Source organism: Hermetia illucens, chromosome 1, assembly GCF_905115235.1.
Source record: "Hermetia illucens chromosome 1, iHerIll2.2.curated.20191125, whole genome shotgun sequence".
Lineage (NCBI taxonomy): Eukaryota > Metazoa > Arthropoda > Insecta > Diptera > Stratiomyidae > Hermetia > Hermetia illucens.
Window position 1 is genome coordinate 130,260,687 of NC_051849.1, and position 22,042 is coordinate 130,282,728.

Here is a 22,042-nt window from a genome sequence, read left to right on the forward strand (position 1 = left end):
TCGTCTGCGTAAAGCAAATACGGGCAGGTGAGGATGGAAGCGAGATCATTGATAAAAAACAGGAAGAGTAGGGGGTCAAGTATAGAGCCTTGAGAACACCAGAGGAAGGAGACAAGGAACCAGATGAGTGACCATGAAAAGAAACTTTGCAGGGACGGTATGACAGATGGGAGGAAAGCCAGGAGATGACTGAGGGAGAGAAGTCTAGTAATGAAAGTTTAGAGAGGAGAATGTTATGGTCAACGGTATGAAAGGCTTTGAAGAAATCGGTATAAATAGCATGTATCTCCTGTCGTGAATTCAAGCATTTGACAACAAAGTTGGTAAAGACCAGAAGATTTAAAGCCGTTGAAGCGGCTCTCTGACAATGAGGTGACCAAAGTGCGCGGTCAACCAGTCGTTGACGTATCTTTCCAGGATTTTGGAGCAAGAGGAGACAAGGGAATTGGGGCGGTACTTCACAGCAAGGGAAGGGTCTCCGCTCTTCAGGATAGGAATGATAAGGGCCTCTTTCTAGAGACGGGGAAAGTAGAATTCATCTAGACTGTTATTGCAGATTATACTCAGGGGGAGGGAAATGTGTTTTGTTAAGAAAGAAGAGATTAGGAAGCCCATCGGGGCCAGATCCAACATTGGGGTCAAGATTACCAATGAGGAATTCAACCAAGGAACGCTAGAGATTTGGAGGAGTCTGCAGTTATGAAAGGTATAGAGGGTGGAGGGCTCGAGGGAGAAAACACTGAAGAGAAGTAGGTGCAGAGAAGGTCGCAGGATTGTTGTGGGGAGTTGGCAGGAGACCAAAAGGGTTTTAACTTACCGCCGGCAAAGGCGGCTTCGACTCGATAAGTACCTTTTACGCGCTTTTCTGGCCATTGACTTCAAAGTAGAACGTATAGCCTTAAAGTGAGCAAGGTCAGCGTCATTCTTAGAAGCCCGAAACTTCTTCCGCAGTGTATGTTTCAAGCGAATGTTAATAAGAATTTCCGTTGGGAACCAAGTTGGGTACGAACGTAGGCAGGGAGGGGAAGAAGGGACATAACAGGAGAGGAAATCAGACAGAATATTGTAAAAGGTGTTAAGAGCTTGATCGCACGATGAGTTACTTAATATACGTACCCAGTTGAAAGACGCTAAAGCTGAGTTCAGACCATCAAAATTGGCTTTGCCCAAGTTGAACTTAGTGGGTTTACGGTTGGTTTTGGGTTTTGAACGAGGAAGCTCCGCTTCAAATTCAACCGCGGAGTGGTGAGCGTCAGTTTTGACATACGGGGATGTGCAAGGAAATAAAAAGAGGTGGCGCTCGGGGAGGTTGCAAGGAAGAGTTCAAGAGTGCGTCCCAAGGAGTTCTTGGTGGTATTGAAATTCAGGGCAGACCAAGTGTTCATAAAGGAAGAAAGTGGGAGGGAAGAATAGGAGAGGTTGTTGGAAGGAATCGGAAGGCTAGGATGATTAGGCCAGTTGAGCATGGGCAGGTTGAGATCTCCACGAAGGAAGAAAAGGAGGGAAGGGAACCTGATGGTGAGGAGTTTAGACAAATTGTCAAACAATTCTTCATACAGGTGAGAAGGGCTAGCACAGGGGACATATACACAAGAAACAATGAACGGGACGAAGTTAGCCGACGATGGCCTAATAGCCACAAAGGGAAAGATGAAGCGCCGCTGTGGGTTTTAGACGCTCTTCCCGTATACTTACGCTAAACTTGTGTTGGCAAAAAATGCTCTGTCCAGTTTGACCTGCTTGAAATCAAGATTATATCATGGCAATGCCGGAAGAACATTCTTTCATATATTTTCAAACTCCAAGATCAAGTACATATGTACATATTAAAGAGATAAATATTATGGTCATCCTCAACAAGCCTATCCCCTATTACTCCACACTGCTCTACACTGTATTGTCCACGACTTTGTGTCATGTGCGCTGGTGATCGAATAAAGGAAATGTTTTTGCTTTTATTGAGTTCAAGCCTAACGTCGAGCCTCTGATTGGCGCGAGTGTACTATGGATTTGACAATCCACCAACAACAGTATGTAATTTTGATCACCGTTGCCGCCGACTTGTAATTAAAAGTTTAAGGTCGGGGTCAGTCACAATGAAATTAGCGGACTTGCACCGGCTGATTAACTGGCCGGGTGATCAGCCGGATTCAGAGCAATTGTTAGAGAGCTGTCGTCGGGAGCTGTGTTGTGATTTTTTAATTGTTAGTTGTCGTGTTGCCAGGTATTTGGGAAAAAATACAGTGATGTAAGCGGGATGGCGGAGTGGGATGTGCGGATGGGCCACTGCATCTGAATTTGTGACATTATTGTCCAGCCAAGAAGTATGAAACGTTTTTGTTATAAATTTTGGAATTTTAAGGTAACAAATCTGGCTATCGTGTCAACTTTCACTTTGTTCAAACAACAACAAAATTTTAGCCAAATAATTAACTTGCAATTCACGAATCGGGCACCATTCGAGAGTGTAATAATCCAAGTTTCTCTTGGAAAGATACAGAAGTAACGGCAAATAGGTTGCTCCACATATCTTGAAGTGATCCAGTGAGTTCCAAGTTTAACATAAACATCGAAGACGGCAGTGAGTAGGAAGTGGTTATTTCTTTTATTTCCTTTCTTCCCTGCGCAAAGGGGACAGTGTAGTGCATCGAGACGTCAACGCTCGCGCAGAAAGCAAGAAGATGGAGAAGGATGAAGGCGAGTCTCCCGCGCCTAAAAGCGAGATAAATTGTAAACACTACTCCTCCGTGTTAGGGGTTGGGTAGGGCTGACAATCCTACACGAAAAACAACTGGTTACGAAGTCACTGGACTGACAACGCAGCGACGAACCCTTGAACGAAATCCGAATAACGATTTGCGCATTGTCTCATGGAACGTACGCTCCCTGTACAGAGAGAAGGAGGAGCTACTAAGCAGTTGATGTAACAGCGTCGCAGGAGATGCGTTCGACAGGGACCGGTTTCCAGGAAAAGAGCCACTACACCATATATTATAGTGGTCATCCAGTAAATCATGTCAGTCAGCCAAACAAGGAAACTTGCTGTTTTCGGCTTTGCAAACATAAGCGAACGGTTATGCACAAATTTAGAAATATAAGTCTCTTTAACGTTCCCGCCCTTATATAGGAGACAGAGTCGGAGAAGGATACGTTCTATGAGGGAGCAGGACGGACCCTCGAAGTCTATCCCAGATATGATATCAAAATCATACTTGGGGATTTTAACACTCAAGAGGGAACGGAACCCATATTCAGGCGAAATGTTGGCTTTCATAGCTTACATAGAGATACCAATCACTGGGATTATTCAATTAGCACTGTTGCACGAAATGCTTGTTGGAAATTCTTGGTTTGCGCGGAAAGCAGTCCACAAACAAACGTGGGCGTCTCCAGACAGGAGCACTTTTAACCAGATTGACTACGTGTTGATCGATCGCCCCCACCTCTCAGCCATGATGAATTTCATGACATATAGGCGGAAAATATAGACTCGGAACACTATGTTGTTGGTATGGTGCTTCGCAGATCAGATCCTGGAGATGAAGCATCAACAGATGAACAGATGGGTACGCGCGGAAATTTATCATGAACTCCGTCGCGCGGAGAAGGGACTTCACAAGTCTGCGGGATGAAGCTTTATATACTTCAATACTGATCCTGCCAAGACAGAGAGGGAAGTCTGATTTCCGACAGAATGGGTTAAGTATTTTGATGAACTGGGCAATAACCAGAACATCAGTGAGTTGGAGGTCACCTCAACTAAAGACAATGGGCAAAAATTGCCACCAATAAGTATAGAAGAAACAGTCCATGCAGTTTATCGGCTTAAAAATCATAAGCCGCCAGGAGCCGATGGAATTATAGCGGATGGTTCGATATGTAGGTGACCCATTACATCAAGCGTCTCATCAACTTATGCTCAAGGTATGGGACAGCAAATCAATGCTGACGACTCAACAAGATTATTATCTGTCCCACACATAAAAAGAGAGATATCGCACAGTGCAGCAATTATAGAGGTATTAGTTGCTGTGTACCTTTTATAAGATATTCTCCTCTATCTTGCTAGGTCGGATAGTCCAATTCGCCCATACGAAAGAGGCTTCACTCCAGGCAAATCACCAAGGGATGCGATTTTCTCTCAGCGGCAAGCGATGGAAAAACTGGTGGAATATGGCCATCAGTTGTACCATCTTTTTATCGAATTTAAAGGCATACATGACAGCATAGCCAGGGTGAAACAGTACTGTCTTTAACCTGGCCCTAGAACTACTGGCCTACGCAGACGATAATGACATCATGTTAGCTGTTTTTAATTTGAAGATTTCCTCTCCTCCTCCTTCCTCTTGTTACTAGCAAATCTCATTTCAATAGGAGGCATTCTCCAATTAAAAGGCCTGAGCATGCCAAGGTAGGGGGAAAGCTTCCAAGACCGCACCTCACCATACATCTGAGGCAGGAGGATCATTGATCGAGGATGTGATCAGTCTTGGATCCTGCCTTTCGATAGCGGCATTCGCTTCTGGGGTTTTACAGCTCCACGCGCGCGGTCGGGCTTTTATTGTTTTTTTTTTATTTTTGAATTTACACTTGAGCTCGACTGATGTTATTTCGGCAAGGCTCACACGAATCCTCCGTTTGTTTGTTTTTCAGAGTCCGGTGCGGATCCATGTAGAGGAAAGGACACACGAATTTTTATAAAGTGACAAGTGAAGGATCGAAGTGCTTGGAGCTCAATCGCTTCGCACTCATCTCCATTCGTACCCATTAACAGGGCTTTCCTCTCAGAACACTCCTATCCTATCGATCCGCTTTAATGTCTCCGCCATCAATTCGGTCATTTCCTTTTGGAAAATAGCCGATAAGTTCACCCGTACCAGGAACAAGGCCACTTTTCACTGTGGTCTTCCCACTCATCAATATTTACATCCACGTTCAAAGTTTGTGCCGTTTGCGACGGAAGAAAATTTCCTTAAGACCAGATGGCGGGAATGACCTGCATTAACCCGCTCTAACCGCTGAGCTATCTGAAGACTTCTGGCATTACAGGAACGAAGAGAGAAGTAGATTAAGTAATAAGCAAAAACTTCTGATTCTGACTTCCATATAGAACGGATATCGTCAGACTCATGAAAAGGAGATTGTTTCGAAATGCCAAACCGATGAACATGTATGCGGTTGTATTCATGTGTACATCTGGATTCTTAAATCTGGACCTTTGCTCCAACTTCGGTGTCAATGCTGATTTAGCTGATTTCCGAATATTTACGAACGTTCGCAGGTTACCAAGGTTAATAAACTCAGAATATGGTAAGCATTTAGTCGGAGCGGCTAGAATTTTGGAAGAAGCTTGGTAGCATAGCATAGCACAAAACCTTCAAAACGACTTGCAATAATGCGATTGCTTCTACTATAGGAGATCAGCCAGTATAACAGGTAATCAGTTACTGATTTAATGTGTATGTCAAGGACACGGGACCTCAGTTTGACCAATTGTTGCAACATATTGCAAACTTCTCAGGGAACTGGCACCTTATGGTCATGTTATCCCCTGATATTAGTAATTCGTGATGCATCTCGCCGCTTCACTGATATTTCCGGACATTCTTAATATCGCCTTCCTTGCCTGCATCTGCATGTGTCGATGGAGGTGACTCAATCCCAGAAGGACTTCCAGGGATACCGTTGGGCCAATTCTCATTGCCCCAATGATACACACGTAAGCCATTCTTTGAAGTTTGTGTAACTCACTGGTTGTTGTGTTGAGTTCCTATAGGCACTCATTACCGCTGTGTATATCTAGGCAGTATTTTCGAAGGGCATTTCCATTTTTTCGCTGCTGTGGACCTGCAACTCATCAAAGTCCTCTTGGCTTTCCGACATATGATTTCAAGATGTGTCTTCCAGAGTAGTTTTTAGTCTAGTGTGATTCCCAATTTATAGTGAATGGTACTAATTGATCTTAGCTGGATTTATGCGCAACTCTGCCTTCCCGCACCTGTTACTAGTGATTCGAAGAATAGTTTGGATTCTATCACCTAGAGTATCCGCATATTTGCCTCTACATATTAAAACAATATCATCAGCGTAACACTGGACTTACATTCCAGTCTTTTTTAACCCTCTTAGGATTACATCAATTAACATGGTTAATAATAATAATAAGTAGCGTTCATAACAATGCAGTTGTACCTGTAGGTACTTCTATTAGGCAAAATCACTATTATTCCGCCTATTCAGATGGCCACTCCCTTCATTAGGGTATCTCTTATCTCTGTGGGTGATGTATTATTAAACGCCTCTTTGAGGTTCAAAAACCCACACAGTGCTATTTCCGTTGTTTTTATGATATCCGGTACGGCATCCGTCAGCTAATATAAGGTAGTTTCGGTTGACCGTTCTGAAAATGCCATTTACTCTCGGTGATTTCAGTGGTCTAAAGATTCTCATTTATTCCGAAAATACCTCTTTCACTATTTTCCAATTCATTTCTTACACCCCCCCCCCCCTCCTATCGGCTTTCTTGGGGTATCAGCCAAATTGCTATTGCCTCCGTCGACGAGTAGAACTTCAAAAATGAGTTCAGGGAAGCAAATTTAATATGCTTCCTTCCTTTTTGGTAAATGCCTCATCTGTCTTTTTCAGGTAGACAGAAGATATTGCCCTGTCATTGGCTATAGTTTCATATAGCTTCAATGCTTCTGTGGATTGTTCTATCCCTTGATAGAATTTTCTGTAGTTGTTTCGTTTTGCTTCCCTGAACGCTTTGCTACATGTCGTCAGTACTCATTTATACCTCTGGTGGTCCCCTGTTTGTTTCGTCCGGTCGAAGAGTTTTTGCACCATCTCTCTCATTCTGTTCCTGTTCCACCAGAGGATGTCCATTGATGTCTTGACTGTCTTAACCGAAGATTTGACCTTATATGCACCAACGGTGATTTGAACGGTGAATTGAATTCTTCCACCACTGTTTTTTGGTTTGTTTTGTTCATCAGTAGATGAACCATGTCACTTAGGTGTCTTTTCCCACTCTTTTCGCTTGGGATTCTTTATTATCTAGTTCGGAGTTGCCCTCAATGACGAATTTGATTATTCTGGGATGCTCTTCAAGTGTTGACCAAGCCATTCATTAGACGGTTCCCCAGCGTTATATCTATTACTTCTTGCCTGGTGTAGGTTATGTATTTTGGCGTGTTCCCTACAAAATGTATTTCTGTATTATTATCTAAGTTGAATTCCAGAAGATACTTACCTCTTCGATTAACATCGGTGCTTCCGTGGGGCTTGTGATCGTAGCCGAGAAGAAAATTTAACGCTACCCCTTACAGAATTTCCCCAGTCTAAGGACTAGCTTTGGTGGGATCCGGGTGTCGCCTCTTCGGAAGTATTTTGATGCCATGACTGCCTCTCGAGTTCTTCCGCCGGCTTCTAGTGGGACTTAAACAGTGATTCTTTTGAGAATGATGCAAGCTCTTGGTTTCCACAAGAGGAACCCCAAATCACTTGCATGCTTTCTCCTTGGAGACCGTGAATATGCACCCAGGGGCTCTTGAACTAGGAATATTTCAATATTCTCTTTGGAACTTTGCAATTACTGCAGTTACAGTTTTTGCATGGTGGAAGTTTACCTGGGCTTTAGAGCTGGCCATTGGTTTTGTTAGCGCTTGGAGCTCCCCTCCAATGTTATCTGGAATATTCCTCCTTCTCCAGTATGGTACTTCCTTATGTTTTGCTGCCTAGCTTGCTCCCTAGAAGGTCATCATCATCATCATCAACGGCCCAACAGCCGGTATCCGGTCTAGGCCTGCCTTAATAAGGAACTCCAGACATCCCGGTTTTGCGCCGAGGTCCACCAATTCGATATCCCTAAAAGCTGTCTGGCGGCCTGGCCTACGCCATCGCTCCATCTTAGGCAGGGTCTGCCTCGTCTTCTTTTCCTACCATAGATATTGCCCTTATAGACTTTCCGGGTGGGATCATCTTCATCCATACGGATTAAGTGACCCGCCCACCGTAACCTATTGAGCCGGATTTTATCCACAACCGGACGGTCATGGTATCGCTCATAGATTTCGTCATTGTGTAGGCTACGGAATCGTCCATCCTCATGTAGGGGGCCAAAAATTCTTCGGAGGATTTTTCTCTCGAACGCGGCCAAGAGTTCGCAATTTTTCTTGCTAAGAACCCAAGTTTCCGAGGAATACATGAGGACTGGCAAGATCATAGTCTTGTACAGTAAGAGCTTTGACCCTATGGTGAGACGTTTCGAGCGGAACAGTCTTTGTAAGCTGAAGTAGGCTCTGTTGGCTGAACACAACCGTGCGCGGATTTCATCATCGTAGTTGTTATCGGTTGTGATTTTCGACCCTAGATAGGAGAAATTGTCAACGGTCTCAAAGTTGTATTCTCCTATCCTTATTCTTGTTCGTGCTTGTGTTTGACCAGTGCGGTTTGATGTTGTTGGTTGATTCGTCTTCGGTGCTGACGTTGCCACCATGTATTTTGTCTTGCCTTCATTGATGTGCAGCCCAAGATCTCGCGCCGCCTGCTCGATCTGGATGAAGGCAGTTTGAACGTCTCGGGTGGTTCTTCCCATGATGTCGATATCGTCAGCATAGGCCAGTAGTTGGGTGGACTTGAAGAGGATCGTACCTCTTGCATTCACCTCAGCATCACGGATCACCTTCTCGAGGGCCAGGTTAAAGAGGACGCATGATAGGGCATCCCCTTGTCGTAGACCGTTGTTGATGTTGAATGGTCTTGAGAGTGATCCTGCTGCTTTTATCTGGCCTCGCACATTGGTCAGGGTGAGCCTAGTCAGTCTTATTAATTTCGTCGGGATACCGAATTCTCTCATGGCCGTGTACAGTTTTACCCTGGCTATGCTATCATAGGCGGCTTTAAAGTCGATGAACAGATGGTGCAACTGTTGTCCATATTCCAACAGTTTTTCCATTGCCTGCCGCAGAGAGAAAATCTGATCTGTTGCTGATTTGCCTGGAGTGAAGCCTCTTTGGTATGGGCCAATGATGTTCTGGGCGTATGGGGCTATCCGGCCTAGCAAGATAGTGGAGAATATCTTATAGATGGTACTCAGCAACGTCTATAATTGCTGCACTGTGTGATATCTCCCTTTTTATGTATGAGACAGATTATGACTCGCTGCCAATCGTCAGGCATTGATTCGCTGTCCCATACCTTGAGCACAAGTTGATGAACCACTTGGTGTAACTGGTCGCCTCCATATTTAACCAATTCGGCTGCAATTCCATCGGCTCCTGGCGACTTATGATTTTGTAGCCGATGAATTGCACGGACTGTTTCTCCTAAACTTGGTGGTGGCAGTATTTGTCCGTCGTCTTCAGTTGGCGGGACCTCCAACTCGCCGATGTTCTGGTTGTTCAGTAGCTTTTAGCTGGCTCTTGGTGCCAGTAATTGTGCAATGCAGATACGCGCATTGAAATCAAAACACACTCAAACAAGGCAAAAGTTTCTCTGTATTTCGGGCGATTGTAATTAAATTTACATTCGAGCTTACTCTTTATAATATATATTTGAAATACAAATTTTACTTTAAGATGATATGTTTGGTTACAAGTCAACTGTACAAATGAAAATGAAACGTAAAATGAATGTGACCGACTTAGTCAGCGGTTGGCAACTTAATCATCAAAACGTTAGAGGCAGAAGAAGAAGTCTCGCTTCATCTGTTTCTTTTCTGCCCCCAACTCATGGCACACTTTTCTCGCCGGTCCCCCACTCCTGTGGCGTGTTCCGCAAAGTGGACAGATCCGCGCCATCTATTCGTTCGCATTCGCAACATTCGAAATAAATTTCGAATGCCGCGAATCCTGCCGCGCCACATCACTCCGCCCCCAGATGAAACCTAGGGGTTTCGGCGACTGATCCCGGAACTTCGTTCGCCGTCAATCCACAAAACGGACACGACGCCGTTTCGGGGCGGACACGGGTTTCAGCCTGGACAGAGAGACCGCCTTTTTGTGACCACCGATCTCGAGCTGGAAGAAATGCTCTCCCCTCTCGAGAACGCGGTACGGGCCCTCATATGGAGGCTGCAGCGGCTTCCGGACGGCATCCGTCCTGATCAGCACGTGGGTGCATGTGTCCAGTTCCTTGGGCAAACAAGCAGGTATGGACGAGTGTCGAGTCGGTGGTGGCGCTTTGATGCGTCGGAGATTGTCCCTCAGCAGACGCACCAACCCCGACTCCGTGAGACCCGATCTCTTGTCGAAGACCGGATCGCTTGGGAGTCTTGGGTTCTCCCCGTATATCAGCTCCGCGGGGCTGGCAGCAAATTCCTCTCGGCGGGTTGTACGAAGGCCGAGTAGGACGAGAGGCAAGACTTGAGTCCAGGACGGGTCGTCGCGTGCCATAATGGCGGCTTTCAGCGTCCGGTGCCAACGTTCTAGCATCCCATTGGACTGCGGGTGGTATGCAATAGTCCGCTGGCGTTTAAAACCCAGGAGTTTGCCTAACTCGGAGAAAAGGGTGGACTCAAATTGCATTCCCGGGTCAGTGATGATCACTGCAGGGACGCCAAAGCGAGGTATCCACTCTCGGCAGAGGGCTTCGGCACAAGATTGCGCCGTAATGTCTTTCAGAGGTATTGCCTCAGGCCACCGCGTGAACCTGTCGATGATTGTGAGGCAATACTTGTAACCGTGCGAGTCTCGCAAAGGCCCTATTATGTCGAGGTGTATGGTGTGGAAACGCTTGGTAGTGCGGGGGAATGAGCCCACTTCTTTCCTTACATGCCTGGAAACTTTACACTTCTGGCATGCGATGCACTCTCTGGCCCAGGAATTGATATCCTTATTCATGGAGGGCCAGAAGTATTTTCCGGTGACTAACCGGTTTGTTGTCCTGATGCCGGGATGCGCCAAGTCGTGAACTGCATGGAACACTTCCTTGCGAAATGTGGTCGGAATGTATGGTCGAGGTCCCTTTTCCGAGTCTTCGCAGCAGAGCGAGAGGTTTGAGCCGAAGATGGGCAACTCCCGAAATTTGTATTTGGGGTTGGACTTGAGGCTCTGAAGTGCTGCGTCATCCACCTGCGCCTTGGCAATAGCCGAGAAATCGAGTGAGGCGGGGATGTTAACTTCGGAGACACGAGACAAAGCGTCAGCAACTATGTTGTCCTTGCCGGACACGTGCTGGATGTCTGACGTAAACTGGCTTATAAAGCTCAGATGACGAAGCTGACGAGGGGACGCTTTGTCGGGCTTCTGTTTCAAAGCATACGTGAGAGGCTTATGGTCCGTGAACACTGTGAACGGCCTGCCTTCCAGGGAGAAACGGAAGTATTTAATGGACAGGTATGCGGCGAGCAGTTCGCGATCGTAGGTGCTGTAGTTCCGTTGAGCGGGATTCAACTGCTTCGAGAAGAAGCTCAACGGCTGCCAAACTTGGTCCACCTTTTGGTGAAGGGCAGCACCTACTGCGATGTCAGATGCATCAACAAGAACGGCTAGGGGTGCATCTTGCAGAGGGAATGCCAAGAGTGTAGCGTCGGCCAATTGTTGACGGGATTTGTCAAACGCGCGGATAGCCTCTTCAGACCACACGATCTCTCGTGTGTCCTTAGTTTTGGGGCCAGACAAGTACGCGTTCAAAATGGACTGGTGATGGGCGGCCTTGGGCAGGAAACGACGGTAGAAGTTCAGCATGCCCAAGAACCTCCTCAACTCCCTCAATGTCTTTGGACGCGGGAAGCTTGTTATCGCTTGCACCTTGTCTGGGTCGGGCTGTATTCCTTCAGGGGAAATGAAATGGCCGAGGAATCTCACTTGTTTTTGGAGAAATTTGCATTTCTCAACGTTTAGGACTAAACCGGCCTCAAGGAGACGTTGAAAAATGCACTCGAGATGGGCTAAGTGCTCAGACTCAGTGGAAGAAGCGACCAAAACATCATCCAAATATACGAAACAGAACTCGAGGTTTCGCAGGACTGAGTGAATGAACCTTTGAAAGGTTTGCGCCGCATTGCACAATCCGAAAGTCATCCGGGTGAACTCGAAGAGTCCAAAGGGTGTGCATATTGCCGTCTTTGGAATGTCTTCAGGAGCTACTGGAATTTGGTGATAAGCCTTGGTTAAGTCCAAGGTCGAAAAGATGCGGCAATTCGCGAAGTGATGCGCAAAGTCGTGGATGAGTGGAATTGGATATCGGTCAGGAACAGTCTGTGCATTTAGCCTTCTATAATCCCCACATGGGCGCCATTCGCCGTTTGGCTTAGGGACCATATGCAGTGGGGAAGACCAACAGCTGTTTGAGGGCCTGCAGATACCCTGTTGAACGAGTTGTTCAAACTCTTTCCGTGCAATAGCCAGTTTCTGAGATGGTAGAGGACGCACCTTTGAGAAAATCGGGGAACCAGTAGTATTTATGTGGTGCTGCACATCGTGCTTTACTGGTTTCGAGAGACTACACTCGGTAGTTATCTGGCTGAACTTTTGGAGGAGTGTCCGAACACGAGAGTCGGAGATGTCTTCCAAAAGAACGGAAAGGTTATTGTCAGCATGAGATACCATTTGGCCCGACGAATTTAGTTTGGTTGTGGGGTCTATAAGGGACTTATTTTGCAAGTCCACCAGGAACCCATAGTGACACAAGAAGTCTGCGCCTAAAATGGGGAAGCTGACATCTGCCAGGATGAAACGCCACGGAAACGTCCTACGCAAGCCAAGACTCACGTCCACTTGCCTGTACCCGTAAGTATTGATGCGGGAGGAATTTGCTGCCGCCAGTTTGAGGGGTTGTGGAAATAGTCGATGATGCTGGGGTACGAGAAGAACCGAAACCTCCGCACCCGTGTCGACGAGGTAGTTGCGCCTGCTGAGGGGGTCGAAAATAGTTAGGCGACGTGGCGCTGCGTTCTGGGTGGCCGTCGCCAAGACCCCCCGCGGACCTAGTTTTTTGCGGTAGGAGCGAATTTGCAAGGTAGCGTACATCTTGTCGCTTTATCTCCGAACTTACGATGATACCAGCAAATACCTTGGTCCGCAGGCTGTCTTGACGACCTGCTACCCGAACGCCCTTTTCGTGTGGCAGATCGTGAGCGAGCTCGCGACCTGGCACTCGAACGCTGAGCGTCCAACGTCGCCCGCATCTCGGCCACGCTGGCAGTTAAGGCCGCGATCTCGCGCCGTAAGTCGCTGACCTCATCCGACGGTGGTTGCACGGCCGCAATGGTTGGGCGAACGTACACCTCCTGTACCTGGTCGGCCGTCGCTGCCAGTTCCTCCAAGGAACCGGAGACGCAGGCTAGGATCGCCTGGGTGCCTTCCGGGAGCCGGCGCAGCCAGAGCGACTTAATCAGATCGTCGCCGATCTTGCTCCCACCCAATTGCCTCTTTTCACGAAGCAATTGGCTGGGAGTTCGATCACCCAACGTTAAACCCGCCAGCAAGTGATCTAATTTTGCCGACTCGCTTGCCGACAGGCGCCTGATCAACTCGCTCTTGAGCTGAGAGTACGATGCCGACTTCACTACGTCGGACACCAGAAGTATGGACTCTTCGTCCAGGCCGACCACCGCGTGGTTGAAACGGGTCGCGTCCGATGTGATGCCGGACATTTGGAACTGTGCCTCCAAATGCACGAACCACAGCTCGGGGTTCCGCCGCCAAAACGGAGGAACGCGTACGGCGAGGGCGGTCACCTGTGGGTCCGATGGGCCTGCCGCGTCTTTATTGTCAAACGACATTTTTCTTACCGAGAAGTACGAGATTGAGATGCAAACGCGGTGAGTTTATACTGAAACGCGGTGAACTTTACACCGACACGGCAGGCGGTTCCCACAAATGCACGCTCGAAACGAGAAAAACAACAACCGAAGCGGACGCTCTCCAGCGCAGACCAAAAACACCAAGGAAATGTAGAACCCTCGATGCGAAACACTTCAATGCCGTCTCTTGCGGCGATTTTACTTTTATTATACTATATGTAAACAAAATAACTCGAAGAGAGAAAAAAAAAAATGATAATGCAAATAATGACAATAAATACTTAAACTTGAAATTTCCCTCTAAACGTGCGATGGAATCTTGACGGCGGCTCCGGTTACCTGCGGCGACGTCGTCCAAGTGAGCTGGTTGTCGTTGTGACTGCTGATGTTGCGACTGCTGCTGCCGTTGTTGTAAATTCTGTTGGAATTGCTGCTGAGTCGGTTGCTGTTGTGAGTTCTGCTGGTGCTGTTGCTGCAACTGCCACTGTTCAATTCGTTGCTGTAGATTTTACCACTGCTGTGCCGGGTTCTGTTGTTACTGTTGCAAATGACGTTGAATTGCTTGCTACTTTGGCGTTAGCTTTTCTTCGCTCGGCTCTAACTGGGCGCGTTGGTTGCCGTGTTTCCTCTCGGGGTCACCACTTTAGCTGGCTCTTGGTGCCAGTAATTGTGCAATGCAGATACGCGCATTGAAATCAAAACACACTCAAACAAGGCAAAGGTTTCTCTGTATTTCGGGCGATTGTAATTAAATTTACATTCGAGCTTACTCTTTATAATATATATTTGAAATACAAATTTTACTTTAAGATGATATGTTTGGTTACAAGTCAACTGTACAAATGAAAATGAAACGTAAAATGAATGTGACCGACTTAGTCAGCGGTTGGCAACTTAATCATCAAAACGTTAGAGGCAGAAGAAGAAGTCTCGCTTCATCTGTTTCTTTTCTGCCCCCAACTCATGGCACACTTTTCTCGCCGGTCCCCCACTCCCGTGGCGTGTTCCGCAAAGTGGACAGATCCGCGCCATCTATTCGTTCGCATTCGCAACATTCGAAATAAATTTCGAATGCCGCGAATCCTGCCGCGCCACAAGCTCATCAAAGTACTCAACCCATCGCTCTAATATGCCCATTCTGTCGGAAATCAGATTTCCCTCTTTGTCTCGGCAGGATGAGCATCGAGCTGTATAAGGCTTCATCCTGCTGACTTGTTGGTAAAACTTCCGCGTCTGGTGCGGTTGCTCCCTGTACTTTTCTAGTTCACAGACTTGTTGGTTCTCCCAGGCTTCCTTTTTCCGTCTGTGAAGTCCCTTCTCCGCTCGACGGAGTTCGTGATAAGTCTCTGCGCGTGCCCGCGTTCTTTGAGAATGCAACATTACTCGGTATGCAGCATTCTTCCGTTCCGTTGCTAGCTTACATTCATCGTCAAACCAACCGTTCCGACTCCTTTTGCGGCTGGGGCCAAGTATATTTGTGGCCGTATCCATGATAACGTTCTTCAGGTGGTTGTGAAGATCATTAGTTGATGCTTCATCTCCAGGTCCTCTATTGACTGCGGTTATTGCGGCATCCATTTCCCTCTTATAGGTGTCGCGGAGGGTTGTGTTGTGGATGGCTTCAGTGTTCACTCTCACCTGATTGTCAGAGGGGATTCTAGGTGGTATTGTTATTCGAGCTCGGAGCACCATGCCAACGAGGTAGTGATCCGAGTCTATATTGGCCCCCCTATATGTTCTGACATTCATCAAGGCTGAGAGGTGGCGGCGTTCGATCAACACGTGGTCAATTTGGTTGAAAGTGGTCCCGTCTGGAGAGGCCCACGTATGTTTGTGGACCGCTTTCCGCGCAAACCAGGTACTTCCAACAACCATTTCGTGTGACCCTGCTAATTGAATAGTCCGCAGTCCGTTATCATTTGTTTTTTCGTGTAAGCTATGGGAGCCAACGTATCGCCTGAATACGGGCTCCTTCCCTACTTGGCTGTTAAAATCCCCAAGTATGATTTTGATATCATATCTGGGACAGGCTTCGAGGGTTCTTTCTACTGCCTCGTAGAAGGTATCCTTCTCCGACTCTGCAGTCTCCTCTGTAGGGCGTGAACGTTTATGAGGCTTATATTTCTAAACTTGCCTCGCAAGCGCAGAGTGCATAGCCGTTCGCTTATACTTTCAAAGCCGATAACAGCAGGTTTCATTTTTTGGCTGACTAAGAAACCTACTCCGAGCACATGGTTTACTGGATGGCCGCTATAATATATGGTGTAGTGGCTCTTCTCCAGGAAACCGGTCCCTGTCCATCGCATCTCTTGCAGCGCTGTTACATCAGCCCTATATTGGGACAGGGTATCGGCTAGCTGCTTATCAGCTTCATCTCTGTACAGGGAGCGCACGTTCCATGAGAAAATGCGCAAATCGTTGTTCCTTTGTCGTTGCCGGGTCCGTCGTTTTAACATCCGTCCTATCCGAGGCTCCTGTTGTGGCTTCGTAACAGGTTGTTTTCCGTGTAGGGTTGTCAGCCCTACCCAACCCCCAACCTGGAGGACCAGTTGGTACAATTTGTCCCGTTTTTAGGCGCGGGAGACTCGCCTTCATCCTTCTCCGTCTGCAGCTTTTCGTCAAGAAAGAGCTCCCAGCGGTCACCACGTGGAGGTGGAAATAGGGTTTGGTAGTAGAGCTGTTGGTGTTGGTTCAGCAGACATTTCCCAGGTTTTATGCTCCATCGTGGGTACCAATCCACGTTTCGCCCCGGGACCTATACTACCCTTTGACCACCTAGAAGGTCATCCATCTGAAACAACACACGTGTACGAGCATTTCATTCATCGCTGGTAGTCCGCCAAAGGGATGGTCTTTAGGTCTCATGTCGCAATCTATTTTTTCAGCTTTGGCACGTCTCCAAAGCGCCACTCAAACTAAGCAGTCGTTCGAGTTTTCATGTCAAATTCGAAGATGTCCTTCGCAATACCAGTATTTATACGATTTATGAAGGTCAGGTTGTCATTCGCTTAAGAAATTATATCTTCAGCAACAGGTTTTCGATGTTTCTGTTTATTTTCCACCACATGCCACGGGTCTCATACGGGAAATTTTCATCACAATGCGCTAAGCGGTTCCATTAGTAATGCCAAGTTCACTTGAACTGTCGTTTAGGTTTCTATGACGATTTTATTCCACTCTTTTGAGATTTTCGTCAATGTTAGACGTGAATGAGCGTCCTAAAGAACGCTGCAACTGTATGTAAATGTATTAAAAATTAAAATATTGGTTGATGTAAACAGACGCCATATTGAATTGGCGCTAAATACTGATATGTACGCGAGTTAAGGTGGCACAGCCTAAACTAAAAAACAAAAATAACATACGCACATTTTTGCGTACGAAGTGAAGTGGCAAAGTTCATTTTTGCCTTGCTTTCGACGAAAGCTTCAATTGTGCTTTTATTCACTATTTATTAGAATTTGGGAATATATGGTAAAATTTGTAGCCACTTACGAATGCAGCAGTTGTGCACCCAACGTTCCCCACTTTAGCAAACACAAAATCTTAGATGCCTCAAGGGTCCACCTTCCGGTTTTCCGACTTGTTTCATTATGTAGTTGCAACTGTGCCTTCAAAAAGGGGGTTGTTTTTCGGTAGTATCTCCCAATGTCTTCGCAGTTCCGGAAGACGCAAATTGTTGCCTTTTTTAAAGCAAGTCTGTTCTTTGAGTTTGAATAGGCGTTGTCTTTTGCCAAGAAGTAGGCGCGTAGGCCACAAATTACATCTAGTGACCAAAACTATCTTTCTGCATGGCGCCCACCAGCCATTGTACTTTATTCCATAAAGGAGTGAATAGGAAACATGTTTACCGGCTGCTTTGAGGACCTCAAAGAATTGTGCTTCATTTCTACTGTTTGCATTCATAACAACTATCTTAGCATCCGTATGGCTTAGCCGTTTGAGCACTAGGCTATTGCAACAAAGGGTCACCGTTCAAATTTCACTGGCAGTAGAAGGGTTTATATCGTGACTGAATGCCGGTAACTAGGTAACTCAACTGTAAATGAGTTCTTGAGCCAAATCAGGATTGTATTTAAGGGCAGGGGAATGCTGACCACAATGTATTGTAATCCTGGGTTGTACCGTTATGGTTTTGTACTTTCACACACTTTAAGACCTAGATCCAATTGGATTGCCGCGGTAACGATTATTGTTATTATTAGCCATCAATTTTACAGTGTTACGTATACTTTTACTCCGGACAGCGAGTAGGAATTGCTAATCCTCTTTCGTCTAATTCTATCATCTGTTCCCCTAAATGATGAATGCTTCCCATTGAGTCTTCACTGTGCGAGGTGTAGACTTTACAAGGTTAGCTGCTCACCCCGTTTGAGGGCTCTGCGTAGCTTTGAAGTCTCTTTTGCATTCCAGTTCTTCATAGTATATTCTAAAGCAATCTTGTTTTGCAATTTTTATAAGCCAATCATTTATTCATACTAATAATTTCACCCTTTTGGCTAGTTTTCATTCAGTTTTAACAAGCAGGATCACTCCAGCTATTAAATGGGTAAGATTTGAATATTCGGCACACAGTCTATTCTATTCTTTCTTCTCCCATATTTTATTTTGAGACTCTGCCTTAGTTTCGTTATCATCGCACTTAACGTTGTGCAAGTCATCCATGACGACTGAAATTCGAACCCATAGCAACTATAATAGAAGCTAAAGATATGTAAGAGTTCGCTTCTTCTCTTATGTTGCACATTTGCGCCAAAACCTACCAAGATTTCCAAATTATTTTACCAGATTCCTTAGGTGCTGTGTCGACGGGGGATTAGGATCAACAGATGAATTCTGCTTTATTTTTCGTGAGCACACGGAGCAGTTGTTGCAGGTTGCTTCAGTTACCTTGAGTCAGGACCCATAATTACTTCCTTCATCAGTGTTTGGTTAATAAATCAATGGTAAAGGATCCTAGGTTTTTTAGAGATTTCGGTAAATAGATACATCAATAATTCTACTAATAGCTAATATTTTATGATCACTTAATGAGCAATGCGCTTGTTGATGGTATGATATGCTTCAATTGTAATTTTCCGAGCAAAAAAATGCAGGACTATATAATAACTGATTTTAAGCTCTGTCTAGAAACTTTTGTAATAATAATAATCGTTAGCGCAACAATCTTAATTGGATCAGAGCCTTGAAGTGCGTTAGAGCACTTCATTCAAGACCGTAACGGTACACTACAGGATCACAGGACCCTATAGGAGGCAATGTGGTCAGCATTGCGCTCGACCGAGATTATTACTCAGATTTGATTCAGGTGCTCATTCACAGCTGAGTCTTCTTCTTTCCTCCTCTTCTTTTTTTTCAGCCTTTGTCCCGTTCACAAGCGGGGTCGACTCATCGTGATCGGTTTCGCCATTTTACTCTATCGAATGCCTGATCCGGGTGCAATCTCGAGGCTTTTAAATCCCCATTCAGCGTATCAAGCCACCGTTGTTTCGGCCTGCCTTTTGGGCATTTACCATCGGCCTCGATGTTCAGACCAATCTTGGCAAGTGAATTTTCGTTAGTACGAATTGTGTGACCATAGCATCGAAAACGCCTGTCTCGAAATTTTTCCACAATCGGTGCAACACCATAACGAGCGCGGAAATCCTCATTTCGGATGTGATCAAAACGTGTGACGCCACAAGTCCAACGCAATATCTTCGTCTCGATTACCGCAAGACGCCGTTCATTGTCTTTTATAGTTGGCCAACACTCAGAACCGAAGAGAGCGACAGGACGGACGACATTGTGGTAAATTTTAGATTTGAGACGTTCGTTGATACGTCGATCACAAAAAACACCAGTTGTGAAACGCCACTTCATCCAGGTTGCGTTAATGCGTGAAGCAATTTCATAACGTAGTTCTCCATTGGTCGATCACGTTGACCCGAGGTATTTAAATCGCTCAGTTCTGGGCAGCTCACTGCCGCTCACAGTGATTGTGGCTGTTTCATGGGGATCGGTCGTCAAAAATTCAATTTTGTTCAAATTCAATCTGAGACCGTGTTGCATGAGGCGATCATTCCATTTTTGGACAAGTTGCTCGAGATCATTTTTGCTATCAGATGCTAGGAAAACATCATCTGTATAAAGCAGTGTATAGGGCGCAGGACGTTGGATATTCCGTGTGATCGTGTCCATAACAAGAACAAAGAGGAGTGGTGAGAGGGCGAATCCTTGATGAGCACCAACAGAGACATGAAGCGGTTTTGACACACTCGCCATACTTCGAACTTTACGTTTCGAATCGTAGTAGAGCCATTGAACCCAGCGCAAGAGTTCTTCTGGTAGTAAGTGTTGTCGCAAAGCATACGAGATGAGTTCGTGTGGCACACGATCAAACCCTTTCTCTAGATTCAGAAATGTAATGTAAAGAGGGCGATGTTTCTCACGGTGTTCCTCCATAAATAACCGCGCAGCGTGTATTGCGTTAGTAGTTCGGCAGTTCTTGACAAATCCGGCTTAATTCACGGTTATTTCAACAATTTCGCGAATACGGTTGTCAAGAATACTTTGAAAAATCTTCATGGTATTGGAAAGTAACCGGATCGGACGTTAATTTGAACATTCTGCTGGACTACCTTTCTTTTTTCATATTCGAACAGTGGTATTTTCTTACCGGTCAGATGGTGTTCTTCCTCCTTGAATAACCCGATTAAAGAATTCACTGAACCACAGTGTTGGGACCCAGCGCTTCGCTTTCCAGAGCTCAGATGCGATGTCGTCAGGTCCTGTTGCTTTCCCCGATTTCATTCGTTTTATTGCCTCCTCGACTTCAGTTGCACTGATTGGTGGAACTGGCCCAAATGTCGGCAATGATTGTGGAAGTGGATGAGCAAATTCTTCAGTTGAAATCTGTTCGAAGTATTCTCGCCATCTATCTGTTGCGGCTTGACGGTTGGTAAGCAAAAGCATCGTGCTTGTCATTAACGCAACAGAAGTGTTCGGTATCCTGTGTACGTTCGTTAAGGCTTTTAGCAAGTCGATACAGATCTCTCCCGCCATCCCGAGTGTCCAGTTTATCGTAAAGATTTTTGTAATGGTTCGCTCGGGTGACAGCGACCGCATTCTTTGCTTCCCGGTTGGCATTCTTATAAATTTGCCAATTAGCAGGCGTTTTATCGTCGATAATTTATGGTAGAGGCGTTTCTTTTCACGGACCTTTATTTCAGCATCATCATTCCAAAGCCAAGTATCTCGGTTGATGTACCGCTTACCCGGCTTGGTGAGCTCGACGGTTGCAGAGGCCGCTTTGTGGATCGTGTCTTTCATTTGGTTCCACGATTCTTCCACATTCGGTCGATAATCGTGCGAGTGAGATCGTTTCTTCTTTCTTCTCACCAAATCGCCGCCATTTAATGCGCCGCGGACCAGTGCGTTCTTCACGCTGTTTTATCGGTGGCTTAATTCGCAGGACGGCAATCAACGGCCGATGTTGAGGTGCGATGGTCGCCATTTATTGCGCCGCGGACCAGTGCGTTCCTCACGTTGTTTTATCGGTGGCTTAATTCGCAGGACGGCAGTCAACGGCCGATGTTGAGGTGCGATGGTCTCATAGGGAACGACTTTGCAATCAGTGACAGTGGTAAAATGTCGGCGTCTTATGAGAATATAGTCGATTTGCGTTTTACTGTTCCCACTATAAATTGTAGGAAGATGAGATAATCGTTTGATGAGCAATGTATTCGTAAGTACAAGGTCATGGGTGTCCGCAAAATCGATTATACGCTCGCCACCCTCATCGCGCGCTCCGAACCCCTTTCCCCCATGGCACCTGTTACCGTCTGCCTTTTCACCCACATGACCATTAAGGTCGCCGGCAATGATTATGTAATCGTCAGCAGGCACGTGACAAGTCCTTTCATCGAGAAGTTGCCAGAAGGCATCTTTCTCGGCATCAGGTCGACCTGTGTCTGGTGCGTACGCGGTGAAGAAGTGAGTAGCCCGATCAGCTGATATAATGGTGAGCTTCGTCAGCCGATCATCAAATCGCTAGACTTCATTGATGGCATCACGGAAACCCTCTGAGATGGCAATGCCAACACCATATTGAGTGTGTGGGTTACCAAAATAGAGAAGTTTATAGCCATTTTTATCGCGTTCGAGTTCTATGTCGCAGCTTTTGGCATCAGACCATCGGGTATCATGCAGAGCGCAGATACCTTTTCCGAAGGTCAGATAGCAGATGTCTTTGGTCAGGGCGTAGAAGTTTTAGGGGATAGGAAATTTTTCCTATTTACTTAACCTTAATCGTGT